At 45.7% G+C, this 25,684-nt stretch overlaps 1 protein-coding gene across 1 annotated transcript in view; it reads right to left on the bottom strand.

Moving 5' to 3' along the window:
• Nucleotides 1-23,001, bottom strand: part of RREB1 (ras responsive element binding protein 1) — a 191,007-nt gene extending 168,006 nt beyond the window's left edge. The window contains exons 1-2 of the mRNA XM_060244191.1: nt 22,752-23,001; nt 16,491-16,534 (exon numbers count right to left, since the gene is read on the bottom strand). The gene's annotated coding sequence lies outside the window, so the exon portion shown is untranslated. The remainder of the gene's footprint in view (nt 1-16,490; nt 16,535-22,751) is intronic.
• Between the last annotated feature and the right edge of the window lie 2,683 nt (nt 23,002-25,684).

Raw genomic sequence — 25,684 nt, forward strand, 5'->3', positions numbered from 1 at the left:
TGGTAGAAAAAGCCCAGCAGGAGCTCATTTGCGTATTAGGCCACACACCCCGACATCAAGCCAGCCGGAACTGCATTTCCTGTGCATTCCTGCTCAAAAAAAAAAGCCCTGCCCTAGAATATTCTGAACAGGGCTTTGTTTGTAGAAAAAGCCCAGCAGGAACTCATTTGCATATTAGACCACACTTGCTGATGCCAAGCCAGCCAGAACTGCATTCCTGTGTGTTCATGCTCCAAAAAGTTGTGTAAGACAATATCATGTAAGACAATAGTAGATAAGCCCAGTCCTTGTGTCACCCTCCACCACATCCATATTACACAACAGGCCTAAAAAATACTGTGTTCAATGGGGTCTATTCCCAAGTAAATAAGATTACAGCCAGCTTTTTGCAATGGTTCTGCACCACATGTGACTATGGAGGATTTTCCTAGCACTGAGACTCCAATCCATGGTGTGAAGAAACATTAGGGAACATTACACACTACTTTTGTATTGAAGTAAGGACACCACATGCCACACAGCAGCATTATACTGAAATGCATAAGATCAGTCTCTTCAAATACTGTTAGAGAAGCTCAGAATACATTTTCAACTGTAAATTCTGATCATGTTGTTAAAACTCTTTCCTTCCCTCCTTGTGAGGAAGGCACTAATGTTGAACAACATTCTATGTTTAAAGAAAACATTAATTTCAAACAGATAATCAAGTATACACACCTATTGTAGATATTCCTGAAATGTACATTACTGGAGCTACAGCCTAATGGTAGAACAATGAGTTTGCCCACTAAGAATAAGCTTCTTTGCAGAGAGAGCACATCAAGGTGGAATGAAATGGCAGGGGAAGGTTTTATCTTTGGGTTGATCATGTATACGGCAGAGGAGCTGGTTTTGCATCAGATCATCCCAGACTGTTTACACAACAAACAAGAAATGTGCTATTTAGCCACAAATTCCAGAGAGGAAGCCTTGCTAGCTTGCTACAACAACAGCCAGAGTTGGAAAGTAACTCCAGTGGAATTGCCAGACCAAAGCACTCCACAGGATAGCGCTAGATAGAACCAGGCCTTTCATCAGCAGTACTGCTCCACTCATGACGTAGCTGGCTCCGGCTTCCACACCAGTCTTGACAAATGAGGTGCGCAAGATTTGTATTTACTAACAATGCCATAATTAGTTCCAACATAGTCCGTTTGGACCCAAGGGACTGGAGTTCACATCTCAGTCCTGCTAACACTGGTATCCTTGAAGCAGAATGCAGACTTTCAGCTTCAGCATCCCCTTCTGCAAAACCCAAAACTATGCAATTGCATGCAACAAAACCATGAATTCTCAACAGTGCCAGAAAACAGAAAGAAATGGCCTCGACCCTCTTGGTCACTAATGGTGTATTTGACCATACAACCTACCCACCACCACAAGAAGAAACAACTCAGGTCTGGAATGCAGTGACAATTTGTGGCCAAGACTTCTTTAAGATGCTGTTTTTTATTTTATTTTATTTTTTTTAAAAAAATCAGGAAACAGGAAGCCATCCATTAGTGACGTGAAACAAGTCCTTATGGTACGTGCTGCCATGCAGCTCCAGCTATGAGGTGAAGTCATGAATCAGCCACCAGCATACTTATTTGTGAGGTGAGTCTCTTAAACTCTCATGCGCACCTGCCCACTTTCTTCAGACCAGCTGGCTCTGCAAGTACTGTATGTACTGAAGGCAGGCGGCTTACTAGATAGATTTCCTTGTTTTGGCATGTGTGCAATGCACAGAGGGGTAAATAAAGTCTTCCTCTCAAACCGAGTTTCTATTCCTTCACGTGTGCCTGAATCCTTCCCTATTAAAAAAAGAAAACTCCAAAAAAAGCTCTAACCAGCTAGGGGTCTCATAGCCTCTTCACTTTCTGTAGTAAATCTACTAAAACTTCAGTACACTCTCTGACCCGGGAGGCAGTTATAACAACACACAGAGCTGTATATGGGAAGACAAGTTCAATGGGGAGCAGTGAAGAGGCAACAGGGTGCACACAGTGTTTGAAAGCTAAGACATTCCAAAAAACCAAGGGTGAAAAGATGCAGGTAAGCACTAAAATTATTTGGCTTAAACTCAGTCCAATTCCCAAGGTTGCAGAGAGGTTTGGGGACGTGACAGCAATGTTCCCACCGGAACTGAACACAGAGGGCAAATTCTAAGAACCCTACACTACCTTTGCAAATCTCATTTTGTAAACATACTGGAGTGACGGGCAGCCCAATCCAGACATACGTGGTGGCCGGCCACTCGGGCGTGGGCAGATCTACGGCGCCGCTCGTTGGCTTCCAAAGGGGAGACGTTACACCACGCTTGGAGGGGGAAGAGTGGCCCGACGAGCAAGAGAGAACCCGCTGCCATGGTGATTCTGCCCAGGCGCATGCCATTGGTCCGCTGCCAAGGCAGAAGTGGGGGAGGCACAGGCTCGTGCGGGACCACGGGATTGGCCAGTCCGCTGCACGTGACCGGGTGAGGGGGCGGAAAGCCCGCACCTGAGAGGCCATCAATCCCCCCACTCCTTCTCACTGTCAGAGACTCTGCCAATGGCAGGCAGAGGCATGCGCGGACAAGCAAGAAGTGCCAAGTGAAGGGGTTTGCTGTCCTAGACAGCGGCTGGAATGTGTGTCTGGGAGCTGCCAGACCAAGTCTGAAAGACACCCCCTAGAGCCCCCCACCTGGTGTTGCCCTGCTGCTGCCCCCTGCTATGTGCAAGGAACACCTCCCCTGGGGGCCGCAGAACTCAGAGTGCGAGCCACTGGGCATGCATCCACTTCAGCGCCCAGCGCACAACAGCCCTGTGCGGTCGGGCAGGCTGAGGGGCGGCACCCCCCCCCTCCCCTGTCCAGCCAAGTGTCATACATCGGCGCAAACCCTTCCTGCGCCCACATAGCAGCTTGTCTGCTCCCAAAAGACTTCTGCACCCCCCCCCTGTAAGAGAGCAAGTTATAGGAAGTCTCGATCTCACCTCTGCTTTCAACTAGCTAGACTTCCCCCCTTCGCCCTCTGCACCCCCATTTGCAAAAAGGGGATAAGTCAGGCCTGCCTTGTAACTTTTTGCAAGGGTTACAACAAGCTCATGTATATGCACAACAGTCTAACGCATCATACAAAATGCAAAGCAATAATAAGTCTCCAGTAACCTACATGATATAGTTTACCATGTTTTTCTGTACATAATTTGTGAAAGAGTCTCTGAACAGGAGCAGCAAAGAGCAATTCCCTCATCACTGAGTAGCTACAGAGTCCCTATATATCAGAGATTAGGGGAAAGGTTTTTAGGGTTACCAGGTCCCTACCTTGCACCAGCCAGGGGTGGAAGAGAGCTTTCCAGGAATATGGGGGATGGTATGACATCCCCAACATGATGACTTCATGTGAAAGTGACATAACACAGAGGATAGCATGTGACAATGCTCTGATTTAGGGGTAGACTCTATGGTAAAACTAGGCTCAAGCTATAGAGCTTTGCCCCAAAAGCAGACTATTGCTGCGTAACACCCAAACGTGATGTCACTTCCATGCGAGGTCATCCCATCAGCGACATCACACAGGGTGGCAGCTGTTGGGGTGGGACTTCCTCCCACAGGCAAGAGGGCTAGCAACGGGTGGGAGCCTGTGAAATTGGGGGATCCCTCACTCCCACATGGGAATTGGCAACTCTAAAGTTTCCCCAGTCAGTTGGCATTTATAGACATTAAGGTCCAATACTTCCTATCATTTAAGGGAATTAATTCCTTCTAGAAACTTCTGCAGCATTCATCAAAACATTCATGGTGCCAAGCTACTTTTATCCTAGTACAATCCTCAACGGTGTGGGTCAGTGTTGTACAGTGGTTAGACTAGAGTACTCTGGAAGTCCCAGGTTTGAACCCCCCCCCCTCTGCCATAGAAGCTTGCTGGGTAAACTGTGGCCAGTTTCACATTCTCAACCTAGTCTACCTCACAGGGCTGTTGTGACGATAAAATGGAGAAGAGACCCATGTAAATTGTTCTGGCTTTCTACTGGGAATAAAGGCAGGGTATTAATGAAGTAAAATAAACCGGCCTTAAGTACTCCCTACTTTCATCTTTTCATTAGGAACCAGCCAAATCGGCATCACAATCAAATCCCATTAATCATTATTATGCCAACTATGTTGTAAATTTTCAATTCACAACCCACCTGTAGGGGGTTTACAACCCACCTTCAATTTACAACCCACCTCCTATGATTTCTATGGATATATATTTTAGTATCCCAGTTCAAGCCCAAAAACAGTTCTGAAAAACTCATAATGAAGCTACACATAAGCAGCAAACAATAAAACAACCAGAGTTGGGAAAAGAAAGCCTGACCTATTTTTTTTTTTTTTGGGGGGGGGGGGGAGAATGCAGTAGAGTAAACCACAGAAGCACATGGTACACACATGGCAACCTTCTTGGAGGGCACTGCCCATATTGTTCACTGACACAGCAGAATTCCATACGAATGCTAAACAGCCGGCATTCCCTTGCAAGCCAGCCCTATAACCACTTGCATGGACATGGGTCCTTCAGCTTCAGTGGGATGGGACGCAACAGGCTGAAACTGGGGCTAACAGACAAACAAGGGTACCTTCAAAAAGCTGGGCAGAAGGACAATAGCACATGGGTGGCCAAACTTGCTTAATGTAAGAGCCACAATGAATAAATGTCAGATGTTTGAGAGCTGGAAGACATGATGAACATCAGACGTTTCAGAGCCACATGACAGGGAGGGAGGGAGGGAAGGAAGGAAGGAAGGGTGAGGGAGGGTGAGGAAGAGGTAGAAAGAAAGCAACTTCAGCTTTAAATACATTCTCCGAGCTGCTGGCTGGCTCAGCTTGGAGAAGTCATTTGAAGAGATAAATGCCTTCTCCATGCCAGCCAACAGGGTGGTAAGGGTTTCAAGAGCCGCACAACATGTGCGAAAGAGCCACAGTTTGGCCATCCCTGCCCTAGCACAAGAAACACAACCTGCCGAAGTAATACTTAAAAGACTAAAGGTCAGCAGACTAAAGACTAAAGGTCAGTCTTTCTGGTCCTGCTGGTCACTCTGGTTGAGGCATTGCAAAACCCATTCAAACCAAGGCCCTAAGGGTTCAGCTACAAGTTACTTGTTTAACCTAAGCACTGTTCTGTTGCAAATATAGCTCCAGGGACTGTTTTATCAGGGAGGAGAAAGAAGGCACATTAACCCTTTCCGTCTCAGTTGCTGACCTAAAAGCATCAATTCTCTTACAGAGGAATTTCAAAGGGAGATCAGAAAGAGACCATTGAATGCAAACTGATAATGAAGCTCAAGACAATGCATCCTCCTGGATTGAAAAGAGAGAGAAATTTCTTGTCTCCTTATCAATGCTGATTTCTCCATGTCTGCTACCACTTTGCATACCACACCTAATCCAATCTGTTGTCATTCACCTCTTATCATTCAGCATCTGAAATCACTTCACTTTCCAATATATAGAACAGATGGGACTCCCATTCTAGCTGCATCTGAAGAAGTGAGCTGTGACATACAAAAGCTCACACCCTGCCACAAATTCTGTTAGGCTTTAAGGTGCTCTTCCTCCTTCCTTTCTTCTCCTGCCATTAAGTCCCCACCCTGCCCCAGAGCTGCAGTTGGGAGGGAAGGAACACAGGTAACCTATAAGTTTTCCCCCCAGCAGGAGTAAAAGCAGCTCAAGGGTACCTTCTTCCTGTGACACAAATAGCAGAGAAAGAAAGGAATATATTTTCTTCTCCCTGTGTATTTTTCCTCCTCCTTGATAACACCAATCCCAGTGCCTGTATTTGCAAGAGAACAAAAGAGATGTCTAAAACAAGGCATCTTCAGTTTCCATGCGGGCAAAAGAACTACAGCCAAAAGGAACAGATAACCAAGCAGAACTGTAGCATCTCCTTTATTAATTTAATTAGGGGTTTTTTTTTTTAAATGGGAGCGCTTCACAGGTTCAGTAAAAATCGGTGATATGGCTGTTTGGGTGGCTAACTGCTTTAAGCAATATTTAAGACACATATTTTGTTTTAGCATACAGAAAGTACTAGACTCTAGTAAGAGACTTCCAATTATGGATCATGTAACTACACCATTTCAAAATCTGCAATGAGCAATCTTTCCATGCATTTCCTTCCAACTCTGCTCTCACTAAAGTTAAGAATCAATGTGCCAGTCCAAAGAACCCTTTGCACACTGATTTATCTGCCATGGCATCTATGTTCATAACTGGACATATAGTGTTTCCTGGGACACTGGTCAGACATACTGGGCTTCACAGCCAGTCATACATTTAGGATATATATATACCCTTGAGTTCACTCAATATGCCCTTGCGGCTGCACACTGCAAAGACTAATAGTGATGTGCAAGCCATCTTACAGGGAAGTTTTTCTTCTCTTAAAGAAATCCCAGGATCAAGTCCAACATCTTTTCCCAACAGCTGCTAAACAGATGCCTTTGGAAACTCACCAGCCTGATATGAAAGGAAGCTTCCACCCTCCATTTTGTCCCCAGTAGTCCAAAAAGTATTCTTAGGGTTGCCAGCTCCAGGCTGTAGAGTTGCCAGCCTCTAGGTGGGGCCTAGAGATTTCTCACTTTTACATTTGATTTCCAACTGGCAGAGATCAGCTCCCCTGGAGAAAATAGCTGCTTTGACGGGTGGACTCTATGGCAGGGTTTCCCAAACTTATTTCCCGTGGCCCAGTTATTCTTACACTTCTCCTTCTTAGCCCACTAAAATTCCGGGGTGAAGCCGGGAGACAGGAATTATGTCATTTCCTGTGGTGTCACTTCCAGGTCAAGGGCCAAGTGATGTCACTTCCAGGACACACTGAACCAAAACTCCACTCAAACCAAAACTCCACCTTTTCCTGTGATGTCACTTCCAGGGCACTCCCCCAAACCTGCCTCTTCTTCTGAAGTAACTTCGTTTTCAGAAAAATATCTCTGAAACTCATGCTGAGCCAAAATGGGGGTGGAAAGTGGGTGGTCTGCAACTTTTTCAAACATTCCCAGGGTCCTCTCTTTCCATCCTCACACCTGCATGCACTAATCTGTTTGTGTGTTCTTCTCCAGCTTGCAAGCACTTCTAATGCCATGTTCAATTGCCTGCACCACCTACACACCCTTTCTTCAACAGCACTGGCCAGTGTATGAGGTTGGGAGTGCTGTTGCCATTGCCATCAGGAATACCAGTGCTGTGTACCACCCACATTGGGCCATGGCAGCTGCTGTACCTCAACATATGATGACACATTTAGCCCTTCCTTCAGCTGTTGCTACTGGAACCCTTCCTCAAGCTACAACCATGCTTGCTTGGTTTCCAGAAAATCTTTTGACAGCTATGTTTCATACCTTTCCTTGACTGAAACACTGGGAAATTGCTGTGAAAGGTAGCAGAGAATTGTACCACAGTTAATGAATTAATTTCAAGTTATATGAAGTTCATACAAGCTTTTCTGCAGTTATCCCAAAAAGGATATTTATGAGGGGCTTGCAGCTTTTTACTGGCTGTGTTCCCCATGCCTTTAAAAGCAACCTGTTGTGCAAATATTTAGTGAACTTCTTTCTTCCTTTTTAATATCTACAGGAGGAGTTTGATTTTGGTGTCAGACAGCTGTTAAAAGCAGGACCAGTAAAATGGTGCCAAGTTCATAGTACCATCACTTCCAGTGCTGTTGAGAGATACAGTAGTAATCTCCAATCTCTTTCTGCCCCACACCTCTAACTCTCACTCACTCACACAGAAATCTCATAGAAAGGCCAGCTGGCTACAACTGGGGGTGCCAATTTTTCATTGATAGAGCTCCTATGTCTGCAACAACAGTATGATGAACAGAAACGTTTCATCCAGTAAAAATGGAAGAAAAGAAAGGGAAAGAATGAAATGGAAGGAAAGGAAAAGAAAAGAAAAGAAAGACATGGAAAGAAAGAACATAAGAGAAGCCTGGTTGGATCAGACCAGTGAACCATCCAGTCCAAAATTCTCTCATACAATACCCAAAAAGCACCAGAATGTCCACCAGTGGGGCCAGGGCACTAGAGGCCCTCCTACTGTTGCTTCCCCCCACCCCTAGCACCAAGAATACAGACAGAGCATCCCTTGCAGATGGAAAAAAAGGGGGGGCAAAGGGGAAAAAAGCCTTACTCACCAACAGATTACCCCAGCCAGCAACAATTCTGCTCAGGGATCGTTGGGTAAAAAAATAGCTACTGGAATGCCCACCCCCGCCCCTCCCAACTGTAACAAACACACACCCCTTCTTTGCCGCCCAGGCCTCCTGGGAAATCTTCCCAAAAGAACATACTGCAAGGCACACAAAAGCTCATACCTTGAAGAACACTTCATGGATCTAAAGGGCCAGTGGACGCCAGCTTTTCTCTCAAACACTGGGAGAAGGGGAGAAGGAAGGAGAGGCAGCCCAGCTTGTCTCTGCACAACACAGAGACGGGGGAAGGAAGGAAGCCAAATGGAGCTCAGGCTTTGCAGCCTGTGTCAGTCTTCAAGGCTAGCTTTTCTCTGGACAATACAGAGACAGGGGAAGGAAGGAAGCCAAATGGAGATCAGGCTTTGCAGCCTGTGTCAGTCTTCAAGGCTCTGCACAACAGAGAGATGGTGGAAGGAAAGAAGCAGAGCAGAGGTCATACTTTGCTCGGGGCGGGGCTAGCTTTGACTTTTCTTGTGACCTGGTAGTGAGGCTTCCGTGGCCCGGTACCAGCTCCCAACCCTGCAAATGGGAAACAGTGCTCTATGGCATTGTAACATGCTGAGGCCCCTCCCTAAACCCCACCCTCTCCTGGATTCACCCCCAAAGTCTCCAGGTATTTTCCAACACACACCTGGCAACCCTACCAGGTTGGGAAACATCGAGAGGTTTTGGGGTGCAGCCTGAAGAGGGCATGGCTTGAGGGAGAGATGGACTTCAGTTGGGCATAATGCTACGAAGTCCACCTTCCAAAGCAGTCATTTTTTCCATGTGAACTGATCTGTCACCTGGAGATCAGTTGCGATCCCAGAGATCTCCAGCTACCAATTGGAGGCTGGCAACCCTAGCATTCTCTCTGCACAAAGCAGTTCCATTTAGCTATGATATTTAGCAGCTTAACAGGTGATTCTTCCAAGAACCTAAGTCTTGATTACTTTCTTAAAAAAGAAAAGTGAAAACACGGTAAGCTATTCTTCTGTGGGCTCCCAATCTTATATGTGGTGGGGTGATTCCTACTCCATTCTAAAGAAAAATAAGGTATATACTACTACAAAGCAGAAATTCTCATATTACCCAGCAATCCTCCAGAAATCCAGTAAACACCAACTAACAACTTCTACTGAAACAGCAAATGGCCTAATTGGTAGTACTAATCTTTTGAGGCCCAAGGACAGACAAATACAATAAAGAGAGAAGACACAAAACATCAGCCTGAAAGAATCCTTTAACATCCTAGGGAAATGTGCCTTGGAGTAGCAAAATGAGGTAATGTGGATTGTCCCTAATGATTCTTCTAGAACAGTCTAAACACCACATCTGCTACCACCTTTGCAATCATGAAGGAAGGGTGACTCTATAAACTTCTTCCATATCTAATACAGACAAACACAAACTAGATCAGGACTGGTCTGGAAACGTGTCCCTTCCTTACAGATGTAAGAATTCTAGAAATTCTGAAGCCACAGTTATTGGTTTTCATGCGAGGTAGGGATGTAGGGAAACTGAAATATACATGAGACTTCCTTTCCTATAAAGCCTGAACTTATTTTACTGATTAACAACATATACATCCTTTCTAATTTAAAGTAATATCTTGAACATTTATGGAATTTTAAAGTATACATACTTCAGCATATACACTTTATACTAAATTGCAAAGATACCCAATACTTAAGGGGCCAAGCTGCTGTATTCTATGCTACTTTTGCACATGTATCTTCATTTCTGCCATCTGAGGGGAAGGGGAAAAAATAAAAAGCAACCGTAGAAAACGAATTTTGTGGTAAACAAAAGAAATTATTTGGACAGAAACACTCATACAGTCACGACATAGACAGCTATCAGTATATCTGAATATCAAATTATTTATAACACTGAGAACACTATCATTAAACGCAAAGCATATTAATTGTTGCCCAGACTATTCCCAATAAACAATCAAAATAATTTCAGGAGTAGGTTTATTATGTCTACAACATACAGAGAAATTACCATATGTAGACTGTCCTAAAATATTCACTACACATTTCCACAAACCCTGTTTAAACACTTCTAAAAGGGAAACAAAACCATATATTTAAGTGCTTCCAAAATTTCTCCCAGAAAAACTGAACTCTTGGGGGGGAAATCCCCCTCTAAATTCTTCTGATTTTTCTTCTCATTTCTACCCTCCCGTAACAACATATACATCCCCTAGCAACCAGCTGTAACCCACAAAGAGGCCCAAGTTTTATGAAGTCTGGCTTTAGATGTGCCAAGAGACCAAATTGTGCATGCACAGAAAGGTGTTCAATTCCTCCACACCCCTCAACGGATGTATGATAAGTCTATCATTAAATTGCAAGTAACTTATTACAATTATAATTATCACTTCATTATTAGATTTAAAACAAACTCCCAACCTTCCCTCAAGGAGCTCAGAGATTCATACTGGTACCCTCCCTCCATTATATGCTCTCAATAACCCTCCAAGGTACCTAAAGCCAAGAGGAACTGACTAGCCTAAATGAGCTCCAGAAAAGAGAGAACACCAGTTCTGTGGTTTTGCCCACTGACTCCAAGAAAGACAAGATCCTATCAGGGAAAAGTCCACACATCTTGAACCTTTGCTTGAATTTAAAGGGGTGGGGTGGGGGGGACAGATATCTGTAAAAGGGCTCACTGAATTAGTTTGTGTTCCAGTTCCAGACAGTAGGAGTCTGGGAGCGGATTTATTCTTAGGATACCATGCTGACCGTTTTGAGCGTCAGTACCAAACTAAAGCTGAAGTGTACATACAAAATTAGTTAAAAATAACCACAGAGGAACAGGGGAAGAAAGCAACTGATCAAAGCCCCACGTCTGCATTGAACCTATCTGAAAACGGACCTACATTTCAACACCTTGACACCATAAAACTACTATGACCTCAGCCCAACTCATATATATTATCTCAGTCAACTTTAAAACATCACTGTAAGGTAAGCTAGAATTACTTCTACCTGATGAGGGAACTGGGACCAAGAGTCACGGCTTAAGGTCACCAAATGATTCAGTGCCGATGTGACTGCTGCACCATTGCTTAACCGTAGTTTCATATTTGAGAGCAGCAAACAGACTTAAACAATCTTTCCCTCTTCCACAGGTGTTTCCCCTAGGGTCGCCAAACTCCATCTGGGGCCTGGAGATCTCCTCTATGACAACAGGTCTCCAGATTACAGAGATCAGTTCCCCTTGGAAAAAATGGCTACTTTAGAGGGTCGACTGTACGGCATCATAACCTGCTGACATCCCTCGCCTCACCAAACCACTCTCTCCAGGCTCCGAACCCAGAGCTGGCCACACGAGAGAGAGGGAAGTATGGTTGCCATCTCTGGATTGGGAAATTTCTTGCGATTTGGAGAGTGGAGCCTGGAGAAGGCATAGTACGGGGAGGAGAGGGACCTCACTGGAGTACAATGCCATGTCCACCCTCAAAAGCAGCCATTTTCTCCAGGGGAACTGATCCCTATTGTCTGGAGACAGGGCTTTTTTGTAGCAGGAACTCCTTTACATATTTGGCCACACACACACACCCCCGATGTAGCCAATCATCCTGGAGAATTGGTTACATCAAGGGTGTGTGACCTAATATGCAAAAGGAGTTCCTGCTACAAAAAAAAGCCCTGTCTGGAGATCAATTGTAATAGCAGATCTCCAGGTCACACTTGGAGGTTGGAAAGTTTACAGTTAGTGCTTCAAATACTGTCTGTAGCTGTCTCCAAAACTAAGGCCAATTTCGCACTAGACCTTTAATCCTGGCTTAGCCCTGTCCCCAAGCTGACATTCTACACTAAAATCATAGAATCATAGAGTCACAGAGTTGGTTTATCTGATTCTCCAATTCTAGTGTCGAATGTCAGTTTGGGGACAGGGCTAAACCAGGATTAAAGGCCTAGTGCGAAATTGGTCTAAGAGAAGAAGTGGGGAGACCCAAGCATTTAAGAGGAGTAGACAAAAAGATGTTATCAAATTATGATTAACCTACATCTGACCAGTCTGATGAGTTGACAGCCAGGCCAAGATTTGAAGGGAAAACTCTCCAGGGTTTCTCTTAACCACTACACTGGTCTCATTTCAAGAAATATCTGGGGACTTTGGAGGTGATGCCAGGAGCAAGGTTGGGACAAGCACAACTGAACTCTGAAGGGAGTTCTGGCCATCATATTTAAAGGGACTACACTCCTTTTAAATGCCTTCCCTCAATTTGGAAATAATGAAGGATAGGGGCACCTTCTTTTGGGGCTCATAGAATGCGACCCCCACTCCAATCTTCTTGAAACCTGGGGGATGTTTTGAGAAGCATCGGATGCTATGCTGAAAATTTGGTGCCTCTGTCTCAAAAAACTGCCACCCAGAGCCCCAGATACCTACAGATCAATTCTCCATTATACCCTATGGGAACTGGTCTCCATGGGGTACAGTGCAGAGGTCCCCAACCCCCGGTCTGCGGACCGGTACCGGTCCATGGCCTGACTGGAACCGGTCCGTGAAGCCTGGCCGCTCCCCCTACCTGACGGCGCTGTGCAGCCTCGCCATCCTGTCTTTCCTCATGCGCCTCCACCACCACTCTCCAATAAGGCAGAAGAAAGGGCAGTGAAGCACCGCCTTCCCCAGCTCCTTAGGGCTGACCCCCTCCCCGCACCGATCTCAGCAGGAAAAACCTTTGTAGCAGCTGACGGCAACCCACTGAAGAAGCGGCCCTGCCCTTGCCTCCTCTCCACTTCGTTCCTGGGCGTGGGAAGGAAGTGGGGGGGGGGAGAGACAAGGATGGCACTGCTTATTCAGTGGGTTGCCGTCCGCTGCTACAAAGGTTTTTCCCGCCAAGATCGGCGCAGGGAGGGGGGGGTCAGCCCTAAGGAGCCAGGGAAGGCGGCACTTCACCGCCCTTTCTTCTGCCTTACCAGAGAGCGGAGGTGGAGGCACGCGAGGAAAGACGGGGCGGCAAGGCTGCACAGCACTGCTGGGGGGGGGGGCACGGGGAGGGCCAAATTTGGTGCCCCCACCCTGCCAGCCCTGTAGCTATGGTGGGTGGGCTGGCCCTGGTGCCGGTCCCCGGCACCACAAAGGTTGGGGACCACTGGTATAATGGAGTGCCCAGCAGACATTTCCCTCCTGCCTGCCCCCCACTTTCTGATAACCCTGAAGCAGGGGGAGGGCCCCCAAACTGGTGGATCCCCTGCCCCCAAATGCCAATCTTGGGATTGGCAACCCTTCCATAAAAGGGCCTTTCCCCTTCTCTGAAAACAGCTTCCTGAAGAAAAGTCCATTTTAAAACTCAAGCAATCCCTTAAAATAAAAGGAAATGTGTTTCTGTACCAAAGGAAGAAAGCGAGTAAATATTTTAAAGTTTATAAAGTGACCATATTTAAAAGCAAACATTGTAGCTAATATAAAGATACAGATTATCTTGGTCTCTTCCAAAGTTCCAAATTCCACCCCCCCCCCCAAAAAAAAAACCTTTTATCCCTCTCCCTTCCTGGCAACAATGCTGTATAGGGACAGGGCTTTTTTTGAGCAGGAACATAGTTCTGGCTGGCTTGGCAAATGAGTCCCTGCTGGGCCTTTTCTACAAAAAAGCCTTGTGAAAAACAATGGTGATGTCACCTAATATGCAAATGAGTTCCCGCTGGGTAATTTCTACAAAATTGTTTCTCACGGGGCTTTTTTTGTAGAAAAGGCCCAGCAGGAACTCATTTGCATATCAGGCCACACCTCCTGATGCCAAGCCGGCCAAAACTGCGTTCCTGCTAAAAAAAAAAAGCCCTGTGTATAGGAATATACCAAATGAACAGTTAATGCTCAGAACCTAAGTGCTTATACCATATTAAGACTTCACTCCAGCTGTCTGCTTCAGAGGTGCTAGTATTAAGTACTTTGGAAAGGCAGAGCCAGAATCTTTTAAATTCCAAATGGATGCATTTGCAAACTTGTTCCAGCCCCCACCCTCCCAAGGCTCAGTGACATCTCAATACAAGGAATCACAATACAAGGAACAAGAACAGAAGGCAGGCAAGACACCCCCCACAAAATCTAGAACTTCAAAAGGACTTAATAATCCGTTAATGGAGTATTTAAGATGTAACAGTACCTTTGTGGGGGGTTTCAATTGCTTTGCTCCACCCTGCTGGTACTACCCTCCCTGAGGTCCTGCAGGTGAATCCTCCTTAAAACTATTCAGCCACCCTGTCTCAGAGGCCTTCAAATTCCCTTAGCTTTACTTGCTGGAACCGCATTGAATAAACAGTCTCCACCCATTGCCTACTTCTTTTGTCTACAGCACCTATTCACAAGAGAGCTAGCTACCTTTATTGACTGCAAGGCAGATTAGCATGAAAAGCTGGAGAGGTGCTAAGAGCAAGATGCAGGGAGAAAAGAAGATCCGCAGGCTGGCTGTTACCAGGACGCAATCAATCCCAAATGTATTCCTCTTGGACCAGAAGATGGGACTCAGAGCTGCCTGGCAGAGTTAAGAAGCCCATTTTTTTTCCAGGCTCACTGATCCTCAGCTGTTTTGACGCATGCTTTTTTATTTATTTTCATAGCAGAGTGACAGCCATGTGGCACAACTACTCTTCTTTTCAACAGAATTTAGAAGGATGTAACAGGCCTTTGAGAGGCAAAATTCAAGCCTCAAACAAAACCAGGGTGGCTTTAGTTTGGCTGTTTCTGCTGCAAATGGCAGTTGCTGACTTAAATGCTGTCCTATTAAACACCAACAAATGGGTCGAAGCAGGTTTGAAGGTGGAAAAGTTCCAAAGACAGAGAGGGATTCAGGTAAGGATTACCATTCAGCTTCTGTACTGGGCAGCTTTGCCCAGGCTAAAAAGGTAAAGGTAGTCCCCCTGTGCAAGCACCAAGTAATTTAGGCACCACTTGTTTGGGGTTTTTTTTTTAATACTTATCTCCCTTATTTCAGACCAAAACACTCCATAACGCGGATGTCCTTTGTTTCAGAACTCACTGGCTTCATATTACTGCTACCCAAAATAGGATGGTTCAGAGTTGGAGCTTATTTTTGACAACTGAGTTTAGTACACTGAGCATAGGCCTACTTATTTCCCTAAACACTGTAAAGAAAAAACTAATTTCCCCTAATTTCCTTCCATCCTTTCATATCCTGTTAAAAAAAAAAAACACCTGTCTGCCGTTTCCCTCAATATCTCTGTCACAGGGGAAACAAGCAAAGGTGGGAGAGAGGATGTTAAAACTTGTCCTAAAGCCACATGGAAAAGATCAGGAGCTTACATTCTGACTGAGTAGGATAGCAAGCAGATGAAGTATGAACTTGGCACCCAACTATACTCGGTATAAAAGGCACTCTCCATCCAGACAGAACATCAACAAAGAAATACAACCAAACAAATGAATGGCAGCTGATATATTTTTTGCTATGCCAACAATCAGCAGTATGACCTAGCGGGAAGAAAGCTGGTTCCTGATACAGCAGTTTAGGAAACCTCGGGCTAGGTGACCTTTAGAAGATTACCACTGCACAATCTACAATACCTTATATGGTTGCTGGGCCCAGAGAACCAGGCTAGCCCACCTTAGAGGAAGGTCAAGCAAACACTGAATAGCTTTCTGTTCAGTGTACTTAATAGGCTAATCATTCTCCTTAAACGAATGGCACAATCCTGCAGCCAGCCTATAAAATGCCCTGGACAGCAACCAAGCTCTACAGTGGCAAAACATGGAGATGTGCTGGCATACCACCCTGCTGAGACTATGCCAGTTAAAACCCAGAGCTGGTGAAACTACAATGGGCTATAAATTGGCATTAACAGGGGCAGAAGAAACCGGCATTCTAAGTTATCTCAGCCCATGTTCTCAAACCACTGGAGCTGGATTTTTTCCAAATAGTATCTTTTGGAATTCAGGTTTCTAATCCTTATTAATAGTTTCAAAACCAATTTTGTATTCATCCCATACTCATGAGGGCTAGAAACCTTAGGCTTCCGCTTAGGATGCTGCAGGTGGCATAAACACACTTTACAGACGATGTGTTCCTCACCCTGATGTCACTAAAGCTGTTCTTTGCACACTCCACTTTAGGTCTACAATCTTGACTCAGTGTACACATTAAGGCTGAGGATCCCTAAATAGGATCCCACATTAAATAATAAGACACTGGCTATTGTCATCATTTCCCTGGACAATTAGTATTAGTTTTCCAAATATTTTTAAAGGATAAAAAAATAAACAAACTTAAAGTGGGGGGGGAACAAAAAACAATTCTTACCACTTTCTAAGCATCGGACTGTTCTTCGGAAATACCCTTTATATCTGTAATGGGAAGAAAGAGAGGTTCAGTGAAGGTACTATAACAAGGCATAATGTGAAAACAAATGAGCTTATAAGAAGTAGAAAAGCAGCTACAGAAAAATCAATCATCATTCACTGAGCAGATTAGCAGAGTTGACCTAACCATGGAAGGGATCTGCGTGAGAATGCAAAAAAAAAAAGCTTCAAATTAATATCACCAAAATTGCACATCCCTAAAGGGGACCCAACAGACCTGTTTGTTTCCAACACACAACACATCTCAGTGCTGTTTCCCTCTCAAACACAACATTCCACCTGTGTTTGAACTCACCACATTATTCAGAACCTGCAAGTGGTAGTGGAGGTGGAGGGGCTGAAAATCAACAGATTTATATCTGGAGACCGATCACTGATTTCAAAACCTGCTGCTAAACAGAAGTTCTGTGATTATTCCTAAGCCACTGTAAGTAAGCACATCATCCATTTCAAAGGAATAACAGGAAGAGGCATGCTGCCCTTTATTTATGGCCGAGATGTCATATGCTCTAAAATATACAACTAAAATCCATCCCCTGTAAGGGATTCTATTAAAGCAATATCACATGGTAAAATTCTGCCAGGGTGCTGTGGCTCATTGGAAAAGCCTCTGCTTTGATGCAGAAGGCCCCAGGTTCAATCCCCAGCATCTCCCGTTAAAAGAACCAGGCTGCAGGTGATGTGAAAAGACCTCTGTCTCAGATCCTGGAGAGACACAGACAGTCTACTGACTTTGATGGATCTATGGTCTGATTCCGTATAAGGCAGCTGCCATATGCATGACCTTTTGTGTGTGACTTTACAACGCCATCCTAAGCAGGGTTTCACCCTTCTAAGTCCATTAACTTCAATGGGCTTAGAAGGGTGTAAGTTTGCTTAGGATGGTACTCTAAGTACGTGAGTTCATTCTCACCAACAGTTCAAGCAAACATTCAGAATACATTCTTGAACCAAAATTTCCAATTTTTGAACTTTTAAGTTTTGGGTTCTTTTTTAAAGTTAGAGATGTCAAACATTTTAATTAATGACCAAACAGGATTCCATGTTATTTCCAAAAGAAAAAAAAAAGGACAAGAGAACAAACCCCTGATAGATGCACTAGAGTTAATTTTAGCATCCTTCTCTTTAGCTGCTTAGCAAAACACTTATCCTATGACCTTCCATGCACTATCTGCTTTTGCAAGGGATAACAAGTATAACCTCAGTGTAGTAGCAATGATAGCTGGTTTTGATTGGCAGTATAAGACTACCATCCCCCTCAAATACACCCATACAAGTTCAGGACAAAGTATCTCTTACAAGACATTTCCAGTGGGAAGGAGGGGTTTGACATATAAGGATGCATTTTAGGGAACAATAATTATCCAAGTAATGAAGCCCTATGAAAAGAATGACAACTCATAAAAGAACTAGAGGGAGGAAAAAGTTTTCAGACACTCCATTTACCCTTGGGCCAAACATAGATTTATCTGCAATCCACAAAAGGACTTTCAGTTTTCACATCTGAAGTTTCACTTCAACAAGCTCTTGACCCTGAAAACACTAACGGAGGATCATGTGATCAAAAGATCACCTTAAGATTCAGGAAAGGATGCAGCTTTAAAAAGAGAAACTAACAGTATTCAATAAAACAGATTTTGAGTCCAGTGGCTTTATGCTAGCTCTTATTCAAACTTAAACATTTAGATGTTCCAAGATCAAGAAGCCTTTTGGACTTCAGCTTGATACAACTCCACTATCATAAAAGTGCTAATTAGCAGGGAAAATAGTTTGTGGAATGCTATTAGAATGATTAAACAACATTCCATACATATTACTTTTCTAGGGAAAGACGTCTGAAAAACCATCCTTTTAACACTGCTGTTAAAATAATTTATAACTCTTTTGGATTGCGATAAGAAGAGAAGCACCCACCCACGATGGCATCAAGTTCTGGCCAAATGAACTGAAACAAGTAAAACCATTAGGTGTGTCTTAAATGAAGGATGAGGAAGAAGTGCTGTAGTAACTTGATTGAGAGGATGATGGAGCCATGCTGCTTTGGCGTTTCCCAACACAAAGGGGTCTATTCTCCCAGGGATGTATGTAACAGTAACACCCATTAATGCTAATGGGCATTATGTCCACACACTATCTTCCCTAAGTCTTCAAAGGGAAAATAAAACCCTAAAACAAATATGGCTGGTGTGATCATGAGTCACATCTTCTGCCTACACATTGTGGTACACACAACCAGCTGCAGAAAGGGAACGGCTTTTAAACATTCCTCATCTGCACCAAAAACTTCTATTTTCCAGTGGATACCTACCATCACCAACATGTAAATTGTCCAGTCAACCAGTACTGGCCAAAGAGATCAAAGAATTACTGAGAAAAAATTATCTTAAACAGGCCAGAGCATTAGCAAGGAGGACATAAGGTTCTCTCTATTATTCTGAAGTAAGGGATGGTTAATGGACCAAAAAGAACTGCATTAACCACTGCTGATCTGGTTTAAAAGATAAGATATATTCAAATTAGGCCACCATCAAAATACTGCCTTGAACCCCCAACCCAATCACTTAAGGACAAATACATCAGTCCTTTGTCCTATATGCATACTTGCACCAGATCACTCATATGCAAACTCAAGAGAAAACCCCACACTTTCTGTGACACTTTCCTGGAGTAATCTTCTAAGATATAACCCTTTAAAAAATAAAAATAGAACTGTACTGCAGCCACTCGCTCCAGCCCACCCACTGCAGAATCAAATGGCCTTTTTAAATATCCTGAACAACATCTTGTCTACTTATACTGACACACACAATTCCTAAAAAGTGTGCGACCCGGTATTGGTACTGCTACTTGTTGTGCGGCAGTGTAGAATTTCGTAATGGAATGCAAAACGCTTCATCCAGATCTGGGCTCGAGCACTTCCCATCTTCTACCCAGCAAAGGAGCAAGGGAAGACAAATCTGCTGAGCCAGGAGAAAACGCTGGCCCTTTCTCTTTTATAACCCATCAAGGATGCATTGCTGAGCACTCCCAGAAAGATAGTGTAACTAAGAGGGGCGGAGGGGAGAGGGGGAGAGCAAGCACAGAAGTGGGGGGGGGGGGGAGAGCCAACAGCAAACTTATCAAACCGACATGACAAAGTTCAATCCACCTCCACCATCAACAAGCAGCGGCAGCTCCTCCCCTCCCCATTCTCTCTCTGCAAAGCAAAAAAAAAAAAAAAAGTTTTTCAGCATCACCAGCTCGCCCTCGTTCTCGGTTGCTCTACTCTGCCCGGCAACGAGATGCATTTCGCCTGTTGCACAACTTTGCTTGCAAAGCTGGAAGTTAACTTTAGCCGAGGAGGGCTCGAGACGAGAAGCGACCACGTTTTCCACGGCAGCTCTTGCTCGCTCGCTCCCCCGAGTTCCAGAAAGGGAGCAGGCAGCCCAAGTCCAAACGACGGCAAAGTCTGGTCGCATCCCAGAGAGCAAATGAGAATCTTTTGCAGACTCACCCCCATGCTGTTACTTTACACTACTGGAGGGGAGAGGAAGGATCGGGTTGATTATTATGTTTTAAATAACTGCCAAAGGGCGCATCGCTCGCTCTGTCTGTGCCCCCTCCCCTTTATTTTTGCAGTTGCATGCACTGGCGAAAGTAAAGAGGGGGAGCAGAGAAATATGCCGATTGACAAGGGGCGGGGGGAAGACGGAAACCTTGCCCTGCTTCTTAGCAACGATTAAGGTCGCAGTTTCCTAAGAGACGAGTCCCGACTAGTCTACATCAACACGTGGGGGGGCGTGGGGGGGGGGCGAGAAACAGTTCTACAAGAAGTTTCAGATGTAGCCATTTGGCAAGTAATTAAAAACGAGATGATTGCCATTACTGCAGTCTTAGGGGGGGAGAAATATTTAGAAAAAAAGTACCGAAAAGTAAAGAGATCTGGATCAATAAAGATGAGGATCAGCCAAAGGGCTCGTTTTATTTGAGAGACATAGCAAGAGGCGATCTAGTGCCATGAGTTTTCCCCTAGTCTCGGATCCTGCGAGGGCTTCTTTCCTGCACTCGTGACGATGCGTGCGTGTTTCCTCCTATATAATCCAGAGACTCGAGAGATGTGCCTCTCTGACGGCGCAGGGAGGGAGGGAAGAGAAAAGGTGTACAAGTTTTCTCTCTTTTTACACCGCCACAAACTCCTTCCTAGAATCTTTCGGGGAGGGGGGAGTTTGTACGAAGAACGGCTGCACCTTTTCTGAAGGCCGGGGAGGGGAGGCGGGAGAAGACAGATAGGGCAGGCAGGATCTTGCAACAGGCTTTTCCCACCTCCATCTCTTCCCCGCCCGAGGGAGGAGAGGGACGGCTAGTGGAACAAGGAGTACCAAAGGGCGAAAGGCGAGAGAGACGCGGATGCTTTTCCCCAGCAAACAAGGCGCAAAAGCGAGCAGACAGACGGAGAAAGATGTCCCGGAGGAAGGGACCCCAAACTTTTTGCTTTTTTTTTTTTCTACCTTGAAAGAGGCGAGTCCATGGCAACGAATGCGAAATCGTCTCCCCGGGCCGGGTCACCGCATCATTAATAAAGTAAAAACCCAAAGAAAAAAACCACTACAAAAATAACAGGGGGGAGGAGAGGGGGGGCTTCCAAGGGAGATGTTCTTGAGGAACGCGGAGGCCAAGTGGGTGAAAAGATGCTCCTTCTGGAAGGCCCATCCAAATCGCTGGTTAAAAATAAACGCTGCATGTAGGAGGGGAAGGAGGGAGGGAGAGATGATCTGGATGGATTCCTGAGCTCAAGACAGTTTAATATGGATGAGCATCAGGTCCTGCAGGCAACAGGCTGCAACGGGTGTTGCTGGTTGGTAGAGCTTGCAACACGGAAGAAGGGGGGGGGGGAGAAGAAGAAGAAGAGAGGAGGGGAGAAAAAGTGGAGGGGAGGCAGGGAGGAGCGGAGGATGGGGGTGGAAAGGAAGAGGAAGGCTGCAAACCGACTCATCATCTCTCTCTCTCTCTCGCTCCCTACCAAGTAACTTTTTAAAAAGTTCGTAATTCTCAACAAATCCCCCCGTTTGAAAAACCGCTACCGCCATGTCCCCCCCACAATGCAAAAAAAAAAAAGACACTAAGTCACTAACCGTCATAAGCAGACTGTTCTACCTTTGGGTACAGCACGTCTCTTCTCTCCTCCCCCCAGCCTCCGGCCCAACAACAAAATAAAAGTTTCTTTCCAGGCCATCCGAGCGATCCCCGGCTGGCGTTGCAACACTGGACGGATTATGTCCCCCCCCCCCCACGCCCCATCCAAAGCACAGGTAGAAGTTGCACCCCTCGTACTTACGGCTGACTTCTTCCGAGCTGGGCTGCTTGACTCGAGCCATGATGGAAAAGCTGGGAAAGGGATGAGGAGCCCGCGGGGGTGAGCAGGCAAACAACTCCGGAGAAGTGACGGGAGAGAGGGAAAAGGAGGCAGGGGGAGAAGAAGACGGGGGGGGGGAAAACTCCTCCAAAAATTCTAAAGAGAAGCAGAAGTTTGTTCCGGAGGGAGGAGGAGGGCTGGGGGGGGGGGGAGAGGAATCAAATTCAAAATGGCGTTTCTATGGATGTACAAAGTTCATCTGCAATAACTTCCCTTCCCTCCTCCCCGAAGGAGGAAGATGCACCAAAGTTATGGACCCCTCCGGCGCCGGAGCCGCCCGCGCCGCGCGCCCCTCTCTCCTCGCGCCCCCCTCGGCCCACTCAGCGGCAGCGCCTCGCGCCCTCCTCGCGCACCCTCCGCACTAGACACATCACGTGTCGCTCCTGCCTGTCTCCTGGGGACGTGTTACTCAGCCCGGCTGCTGCTGCTGCTGCCTGTTGCAAGCAGGAGCATCCCTATCTCCTCTCTCTCTCGCTCGCAGGCGCTCCCTCGCTCGGCCCGGGAGGGGCTGCTGCTCCTCCTCCAAGAAGAAAAGTGAGCAAAGGAGAAAAAAAAAAACCAACCACCAAACTTTTCCTCTTCCTCCTCGTCCCCTCCCAGCTTGCGGGGAGCCACTCAGCCCTCCTCGCCTTCCCTTGAGCAACTTTGGAGGCCAAACTTGTCCATCAGGACGAAAGTCCAAACGGAGCGGCCTTCACTTTGCCTACGACTTTTTCTTAAAAAAAGAAAGCAACGGCGGCACCACCCCGCCTCCCTCGCTTGCCTTTCCAAAGGATGGAGAGGGCTAGGAAAGAGAAAGAGGGAAGTTACCAAACTAGAAAGTCTCTTGGTGCTAATGTACCATCTGGCTGTTGCTGCTGCGGCGGCGGTTCCCCTCCATTACAGACTTCCAGTTGCAAGGAGGAAGCGCTGCCGCTGCGCAGAGAGAGGCGAGCTGGAGTGTTAGGGACTGATAAAGCGTCAAGGGATGCAGACGGCGCTTTGAAGGAGACTCTGCTCCCCGCCTGGCTTCTCGGTCTCTAGCCGCCTAATCCATTGTCAGCCAGGTGCCACGCATTCAGACCTCGCTCGCTCGCTCTCTCCCCCGTCTAATTAAGGCGAAAGGCAAAAGGAGCCCCATGTTGTGGCGGCCCCTCCAGCCTAGGGCGGATGGAGCAACAAGTCCCAGCAATTAGCAAAAAGCACTTTGCAACCGTAGGCAGGGAAGGCTTGGGTGGCTGACACCTCTCCTCGCCGGGGAGGGCACCGGCCGCCCCAGCCAACACAACGGAGGCTGCTTTTTATTATTAGTGTCGTTCTCCGTTTCGGGTATTGATTTTGGGAACGCTCGGTTGCATTAAAACGCGGGCTTTTGGATGGAAAAATCCTAGATAGTTGGGAGGGGCCAATACACTTTGAAGCCCCTGATGTGGCTGTCTGTTGATGTTACCTGTGCAGAACCAGTGTTTTAACTGGCGTGGAAAGAACTTCCTCCTCCCCTATTCCTAATTGTGTGTGAATTTCTGAAGTTAATAAAGTTATACTCCTCTAAACCCAAAGTCCTTCAAAGACTGGATGTAACATGATGGTCCTGTAAACCTGGAAAAGTGGAGGGCCTTTTTGTATTTCAACATTGGGTTTTTCATCATCATAAGGCAGGCTGGTCTAAGTTACATACACATGAATTGTATTATTATATACGTAATGCAGTCCTCAGCCTATTTTCTTGGAAGTTGTTTGTTTAAACAATCTTTCCTTCAGGCCACTCAGGACATGACAGGCATCAGTTTCCTCCCCTTCATTTTATCCTCACAACAGTCTTGTGAGGTAGGCAAGGCTGTGAGAGTGATTGATCCAAGGTCACCCTGCGAACTTACCATGGCAGAGTGGAGATTTGAACCTGGATCTCACCAAATCCATCAACAGGACTTAATCTAAAATAAGTGTACAGAGATTTACAACCTTAAATGACCATTTGGTTGGAAATACTGTGCCAATTAATGCTCATCCTGGTTTTCCCCATTTTCTCCTCTTCCCTATACTTGACAGATATAACCCATCAGTGCGTGCTCACAGGGATAAAATGGGACAGTTCAGGGATGAGAAACATGGCTGGACGTTAGCTTGATCTAGTTCCTGCCCAGCCGTAACCCTCTAAACAAGTCACAGCAGCAATACATCCAGTTGGGGTTTTGCAGTAAGAGAACCACCCATTTTGGGGCCAAAAACAAACAATCCAGAGCACTCTCACATGAAGTCTGCTTAGAGTATACGAAAGCTTACATTCTGAATAAAACTTAGTTGGTCTTAAAGGTGTGCCTTGTCTACTGCTTTGTTCTATTGCTCCAGACCAACACGGCGCCTACTGGGATCTATTACAAAATGAGAACATTGTTAAATGAGAGAAAAAAAACTATGAGCCAGCGCTATTCTGTTCCCCATGGAAAGGTTCATATGGAAAAGGTGTAAGCGGGAGTAAAAGAAATATTTTTTTAAAAAATCTAAATTCTAAAAGTTCAAGAAAAGCAATATAATTCAGTAGTACATCTTGATGGCCCTTAAGTGCATTAAGTCCATATCCGCAAGCCTCAGTTCTCCATCTGCAAACTGGGAATAACTATGCAGATTTACTGTGCAGTTAAGTGTAATAACATGACTTATACTTCAGAACATTCAAAATACTTTACATGTGGCGCTAGACTATTTTTTTACTTACTAAATCATTCTGGGGTGCTAAACGACCCTGTACAGGTTTAAAGAAGGTACTAAAATTTAACACACAATCCTTGCAAATTTAAGCACTTGTTAACCTGCTCGCGTAGATGTTTGGTGATTAGAGTGTTGGCCTGGGACCTGGAAAACCCATGTTTGAATTCCCACTCTGCCCATGGAAGCTCACTGGAAGATTGTGGGCCAGTCACAGGAACACCCAACACACACAGCCTAAGCTACCACATAGGGTTCTCAGAAGGAAGGGAGATTGTAAATCTCTTTGGATCCCCATTGACAGGGCTTTTTTTTTTTGAGCAGGAACTCCTTTGCGTATTAGGCCACACACCCCTGATGTAGCCAATCCTCCTGGAGCTTACAGTAGGCCCTGAACTAAGAGCCCTGTAAGCTCTTGGAGGATTGGCTACATCAGGCGGGGTGTAGCCTAATATGCAAAGGAGTTCCTTCTACAGAAAAGCCCTGCCCATTGGAGAGGCGAGTGTGAGATAAATAAATACATTTTCTGCTTCCTATTATTCTGATCCATGAAAGGCCCTGTCCTCTTATAATAAGTCATTACTGCTAATTTTACTAAGGGGCCTTGCATAAGGTTGGAAATCCAGGTACATAGGCTAGAGCAGGGATGGCTAAACTTGCTTAATGTAAGATGTTTGAGATCCGCAAGACATAAACATCAGATGTTTCAGAGCAGGAAGGAAAAAAATAGATGGGGGAGAAGGGAGGGAGAGGTGGGGGGGGGACTAATTTTAAATGCATTTTCCAAGCTGCCAGCTGACTTGGCTCGGAAAAGTAATTTAAAGAGAGAAATGCCTTCTCCAGTCCAGCCGACAGGGCAGTGGGGGCTTCAAGAGACACACAATATGTGTGAAAGAGCCACATGTGGCTCCCGAGCCACTGTTTGGCCACCCCTGGGCTGGAGCCTTTCAGCCTTTCTGTTCTGTCTGTTCTGATTCCTCTCTTTGATGTAATCACAATGTTGTGCATCTTTTGCCCACAAGGAGTTCCGTGACCCCCAGTATAGCTTTTTTAGTGGT

The sequence above is a fragment of the Heteronotia binoei genome, chromosome 7 (genome assembly GCF_032191835.1).
Source record: "Heteronotia binoei isolate CCM8104 ecotype False Entrance Well chromosome 7, APGP_CSIRO_Hbin_v1, whole genome shotgun sequence".
In the NCBI taxonomy this organism is placed as follows: domain Eukaryota; kingdom Metazoa; phylum Chordata; class Lepidosauria; order Squamata; family Gekkonidae; genus Heteronotia; species Heteronotia binoei.